This window comes from Choloepus didactylus, chromosome 2, assembly GCF_015220235.1.
Source record: "Choloepus didactylus isolate mChoDid1 chromosome 2, mChoDid1.pri, whole genome shotgun sequence".
Taxonomy (NCBI): Eukaryota; Metazoa; Chordata; class Mammalia; order Pilosa; family Megalonychidae; genus Choloepus; species Choloepus didactylus.
In genome coordinates, this window is record NC_051308.1 from 108,620,062 (window position 1) to 108,626,355 (window position 6,294).

The window sequence follows — 6,294 nt, forward strand, 5'->3', positions numbered from 1 at the left end:
TGGGAAGCGGTCTCCCGCGCAGTCTCCCGCGCTGCCCGCCCCCTCGACCCCCTCCGCTCCCGGGTCCCTGGCGCTTCTGTCGTCTGCTGCGCAGCAGCTTCTGGGCAGACCGAGCCCCGCACGGGCGCCACCTCGCGGCCTCCGGACCAGCGTCCGCCTCCCGCAGCCCGCAGACTGGACCTAGGAGAATGTACTTCCTCCGGAGTTTGCCATCCTGTACCCCATCCATCTTAGGGCACCGACATTTCCTTAACAGTCTCTCTGAGGGGTCAGTGACGATTAGTATAATTAACATTTGTTTTCGTCAGTAGCTCTTTAGATGTACTGTCTCCTTTAATCTTTAACTCGAAATTGGTTCCATCATTATGCAGTCATTTTACAATGATGAACATTTAATTACAACATTTTGAAACGGACTTCCAGCATGGTTAGGACACCAGTAAGTGGCAGAAAGTAGGATTTGAACCGAGGTCTTTGGTTCGTGTGATTAAAAGACTCTCCAAACCACCACATCAAGAAGCCTCCCAGAGGAGGGGCAAGGCAGGAAAATTTCCCTGGGAGAAGTTTTAAAATTAACTTTATTGAGAAATAATTGTCAAACAATAAAAATGTACCCATTTTAAGGGCACCAGTCTATGAATTTTGACAAATGTGTTCACCTGTGTAACTGCCACACCGATCAAAAAAAAAATTTTAAATATTTCATCACTCCATAATGTTCCCTCTGGCCCCTTTCAGCTAAAACGCTACCACTCCAAATCTATCCCCACCCTCAATCCCAGCCCTATGCAATTTCTGATCTTTCTGTCTCTGTAGATTTGTTTGCTCTAGAATTTCATATAAATGGAATCTCAGAGTATGTCGTAGTTTAGGTATAGCTTCTTTCAATACCATAAAGCTTTTCAATATTCCATTGCTCTTTATTGCTGAGCAGTTTCCACTGTATGGATATACCACAGTTTGTCTTATCTTTAGACCATTTGATGAGCAATTGAGTTTTTCCTATTTGGGGCTACTATGAGCATTCCTGTACAAGTCTTGTGTGGACATGGGTTTTTGTCTGGGTAGCTACTTAGGAGTGAGATGAGTTCTGTATGTATTCTGACTTCAAGTCCTTTGTCAAAAATGTGTATTGAGAATGTTTCCTATCTTGGAGATAAGCAAGTGTTGTTTAGTTTGGAGCTTTGAGGAGTGGGGAAGGGATAGGCGACATGATGGTGCTGCTGGCTTTGGGAAAGGAAGGGAAGGAGAAAGCAAGGTTGGAATCACTTTTCCTGACTTCAGTGCCACCAAGAGACTCCAGCAGGGGGCAGCAGAAACCAGAGCATCATTCAAGGGCCAGGAAGCCAAAGACCATAGAGTTGAGGCACGTCAGAGGCCAGAGAGGCCTTGAAGTTCATCTGATCTAGTCTCTAGAAAGGATAGATTGGGAGAATGAGGACCGGAGAGGAGGAACACGCCGTTCCCCATTCCTTCACCTGTTTTACTTGGTCTCACCCTTCCACATTCACCTCAACTTCCCCTTTCTCTCTGAGGCTCTCCACACCTCTCTCTCCTCAAACCCTGAGAGCCTCATGGGCTGGAGCCAGATGGAAAGCATCTTTGTGCCCCCAATACCTGGTACAAAGTAAGTGCTCAGTAAACATTAGAGTGAAGGGCTGACGCACTATGCAACGCTCTTCCAGCTCTCTGCACTCCAGCTCTGACCTCTGGACCCAGCCCTATAGCTAGAAATACAGAAGTCCTTCTGAAGGTAGGAGGGGTCAGAAGCCCTTCGTTCATCCTTCTGGTCAACAAACACTCATTCTGTGTTTACCTGGTGCCCGGGATCCGGAGGAGACCACAATGATAATGATGATTCGACAATATTTACTTTTATTGAACACCTACTGATTACCAGGCATTATTCTAAAATCTTTATATGTAATAACTTATTCAGGTGACCAATGAAAGTTTCTTGCCTTCAAAGAGTTCAAATGCTAATTGGGAAAACAGTCAATTATTCATTCATTCATTTAACAAATATTTAATGAGCACCTACTATGTGCAGGTAAGGGGTGGGGTTCAGCTACGAATAAAACTCTGTCTAATTACGGAAGGTGAAAATGAAGCTTACATTCTAGTAATACTAGTGGTGGAGAGATGATAAAATAAATCAGCAAAATTATAATACAGATGATGGTAAATGCTATGAAGGAAAAAGAAAACAGGGAAGGAGGACAGGAAGGCCTGGGGGATGCAGTTTTTGGAAAGATGGTCAGCGAGGGACGACCTCACTGATAAGGCAGCCTTCAGGTAGACATAATGAAGATGAAAGAGGGAGCCATGCAGATTTCTGAGGGAAAAGCATTCCAGACAGATGGAACAGCAAGTACAAAGGCCCTGAGGCCAGAGAGTGTGCAATGATCAAAGACTAGCAAGGAGGCTGGAACACAGTGAGTGATGGAGAGTATGGTGGATGTTGAGAATGGAGATGTAATGGGTGCTGGGGGTCCCACAGGGTCTTGTAGGCCATGGTAAAGGTGTTGGGTTTTACTCTGTGTGACATGGGGAGCCATTGGAGGATTCTGAGCAGAGGAGGGACATGATCCAGTTCAGGTTTTAAAAGAATCACTCTGGCTGTTGTGTTGAGTATAGGCTGTAGGGAGGAAGCAAAAGTGGAAGCAGGTAGACCAGTAAGGATGCTACGCAGTAATCCAGGTGAGCAAGGGTGGTGTCTTGGACCAATGCAAGTGTTGAGGAGTATGTGGACTCACCACAGAACAGCAAGTGCTAGCAGGGAAGCTGGGGGCAGAGTATGGGTGCCTCTTCCCTCCAGGTTGAGGTGAGGAGTCCTAGAGGTAGCTGCCTTAAAGGAATATGAGCAGAACATCCCAGGGCTGGCAGACGGCTGACTTGGAGGAAAGAGCCACTGAGACTGAGCATGAGGCTTGTCCCACTGTCTCTCACACACACAGCTCACCTCAAGATGCTGAGCAGGTTGAACATTGCATGCCACTCCTGCCTCTCTCCCAGCCCCACAGAGATGCACCTGCCAAGTTGCATACAGAGGGAGGGAGTGGCCTCTGCTCCCACCTATCCCACAGGTGAGTGCAAGGCCTGGGTCATGGCTGCAAGGAAGCTGATACTCTCTGGCAACCCGCCCTGCCCCTCCAGCCATACACACACAGAGGCTGCGCCATACCCAACCAAGCTTGTCAACCAAGCTTGGGGATGATGCTGATGACACTGGTGAGGTGACCCATCTGTCATCTTCTTGGGTTTTATGTGAGTGTGGGCAGTGGGAGAGGGGGTGATCTTCAAAGCCCTGTTCAGGATCCCCAGACCCCCAGCTGCCCAGCTTCCTGCCTGGCCTCCCTCCTCTATTTCAGGTCCCTGCCCCTGGGTGGTCCGCAGCCTGAATCTGCCCACAGGGCCCCTAGCCCCCTCCTCAATCTCTTATGGCCTGGAGGCCTAGCCATCCCCTCCCAGGACCTTGCCTGCCCGCCAGCCTGCCTGGCACTCCCACTCCCATCCTTCACCCCCTCCACTTTAGCTGTAATCACAGTTCAGCCCAGACCTCCCCCCACCTCCTGTGAATAATCAGGTCTGATTTAGGGGCTATCATGGGAGAGGGGGGGCTAATGGAGTTCGTGGGGGGCCGCCGTGGTGATGAGGGGAAGGTTGAGAGGCAATTAGCAGGGCTGACAGCCTGGGGAATCACCTAATGCGCCTGTGGGAAGGGCTGGTGAAGGGTTGGTGGGGAGGGGGCGGCCCGCCCCACCCCCACATCCAGGGCAGACTTGGACTTGAGAGGGAACCTGTCCCTCCCTCAGCAGGAGGTTGGAGGACAGATAGCAAGAGGGACTTCCAGAAAAACAAAGGCAAGGGGTAGGGGGGACAGAGGGGGTCATTATGGGGAGGGAGGAGACTGACAGGGATGATTCAGGAGCTGCTGGTCCCTCATAGCTCCACACACACTCACACTCACATGCAGTCCCACACACACTCCCACACACTCACATGCAGTGCCCCAGCTAAATCCTATCCCTCGCTGGGGACCAGCTCCTGATTAATACCACCATTAGTCCTGAACATTCTCCCCTCCTGGCCTCCTTGTCATTAATTACCTCGTCTCTGAGCCTAACAGAGGGGAAGCCGGCTCCTTGGGGGCAACAGGACCCAAGTGTCTGACCCCCTGCCAGGAGAAGCTACCCCTGCCCCACTCCTGCTGCTTCCGAAGGAAAAGGGAGAAAGGAATCTGGAGGGAGGAAGGGAAGTTGTGCTCTTCCGTTCCCAGCGTTCCCACACCCCAGCCCCTGCCATTCTCCTCACATCTCCTTCTCCAAGTCTCTCACCCCTTGGGGACTTTCTGTTGTCTAAATAAACCGCATCCCCACCCCCCGGAGATGGTCAGCCAGGAGCTGGGAAACGTCTGGTTGGAAACGCCGTAGAGAGGCCCTCCCTAGATGAGGTGGGCAGCCAGATCCCCGAGCTCCTTCTCCTCCCGGCATGCCTTCTGATTTCAGGTTGGGAACAAGGAATTTGCACAGAAAATGCCATGAGCCAAGTTCATTCACATAGACCTTCACACAGAGACTGTCCCATGGAATCACAAAACTAGACACACTGGGATCAAAGTCACCCAGGGAGTGGGGAGGGGTGGCACGCACACGCCTCGAAGCATAATCACATCAAGAACACTCAGTTCAAATGAACACCAATGGCTGCCTGGAGAGTAGGGTGTCACAGTGTTAGCAGAGGAGCTCTGCGATGAGAAGTTTGGGGGTCAGTTGTGTATATGAGCCTCAGGAGGAGGGATCCCCTGCCTTCCCACCTTGGGCTGACATCTTGAGTCTCTCTAAGTTGATCCCCACCCCCACCTCTCTCTCTCTCTCTCTATCCGTCTCACCCTCACACACACACTCATACCTGAAAGGAAAGTGTAATGAACTAAAACCAAGCCCACTTCCACCCCAGCTTTGAGGCCTAAATGCCTGTCTCACCCACCCCACAGTCTGCTTCTTGCCCAGGCGCCAACCCCCCACTCCCCTCTCAGCCACCTCTGCCTAACCCCTGCCTCCCTACAGTCCTTGCCTCTCAAATTGTGTCTCTACGTGTTTTCCTGTGGGAAAACCCAGGCAGCCCAGCTCCCACTCCAAGATACGGGGTGGGGGGCCCCGCAAGGTTTTTGTGAGCCCCTCCCAACACCTCTCGTGAGTCCCGTTATAAGACCAAATGAGCCTGGAGACCTGACAATCAATATCCCTCAAAGATGAAGACGCTAATAACTTTATCCCCTCCTGTCCAACTCTCACCTACATTAGCCCTGACCACAGGCCCCAGACAGCTGGGACCCACAGTGGGCAGGCCTATAGCCCAGTAACCCCTTCACATCCAGGTGCGCAGCATGCAGGCAGACTGTAGGAAGGACTTCCTGGTGCTCAGGAATGGGAGGCCAAGGGGATAAGGGAGAGAAAGCCTTGAAAGCTGGTCCCCCTCCCGCCCCACTCCACACTCCTGGGTCGATACTGTTAGAGAACTGACTTGGGGTCTGCAAGGGTTTGTGGCCTCAGAAGCATCCTACAGGGGTGCCAGGGTCCCTGTCTAATCCCAGAAGAGGTGAGCTGGTGAGCTGGGAGGGGAGTTCCCAAAAAATCAGAAAGTGAGAGAACTGGAGTTGCTTAGGGGAAGTGGGGTTGGCTCTGCCCTCCCTACAGAACCTAAAGGCTCCTCCATCACCAGGGCTTATTGGGGCAGCACAGAGACCTGGAGCCCATATGGCTTCAGAGGGAGAAGCCCCCTCCTCACCCCACACACTCCCCAGCCTGGCAAGTCCCCTCTCTCTGAAGCAACTGTGGCTGGAGGGGTGGTCAGCATTAGGGACAGGAGGATCTCTTCTGCAAGTACTATCGCCAAACACACAAACTGCCTGCCTGTCTGCCCCACCCCCAAAATGCCAGGGCCAGGGCCTGGGCTGGAGGTACCCAAGGCCCTGTGGAAAGATACAGAGGAGAAGGAGGAGGAACAGGCAAGAGAGTAATAGAAACAGAAAACATGTACATCGCACCTGCTACACCCGGGCCCTGCTGGAAGAGCTTTCCACATGGGATTTGCTTAAACCTCATAATAGCCCTACAAGAGCTATTATTATCCTCATTTTGTAGAGGAGGGCACTAAAGCACAGAGAGGTCAAGTAACTTGCCCAGGGTCACACAGCCGGTAAGCAGCAAAATCAGGTTTTAAATCCAGGCAATCTGGCTCTGGAGTCTAGAAGCTTGACCACCAGGCAACATGTTACTGGGAGAACAGAAA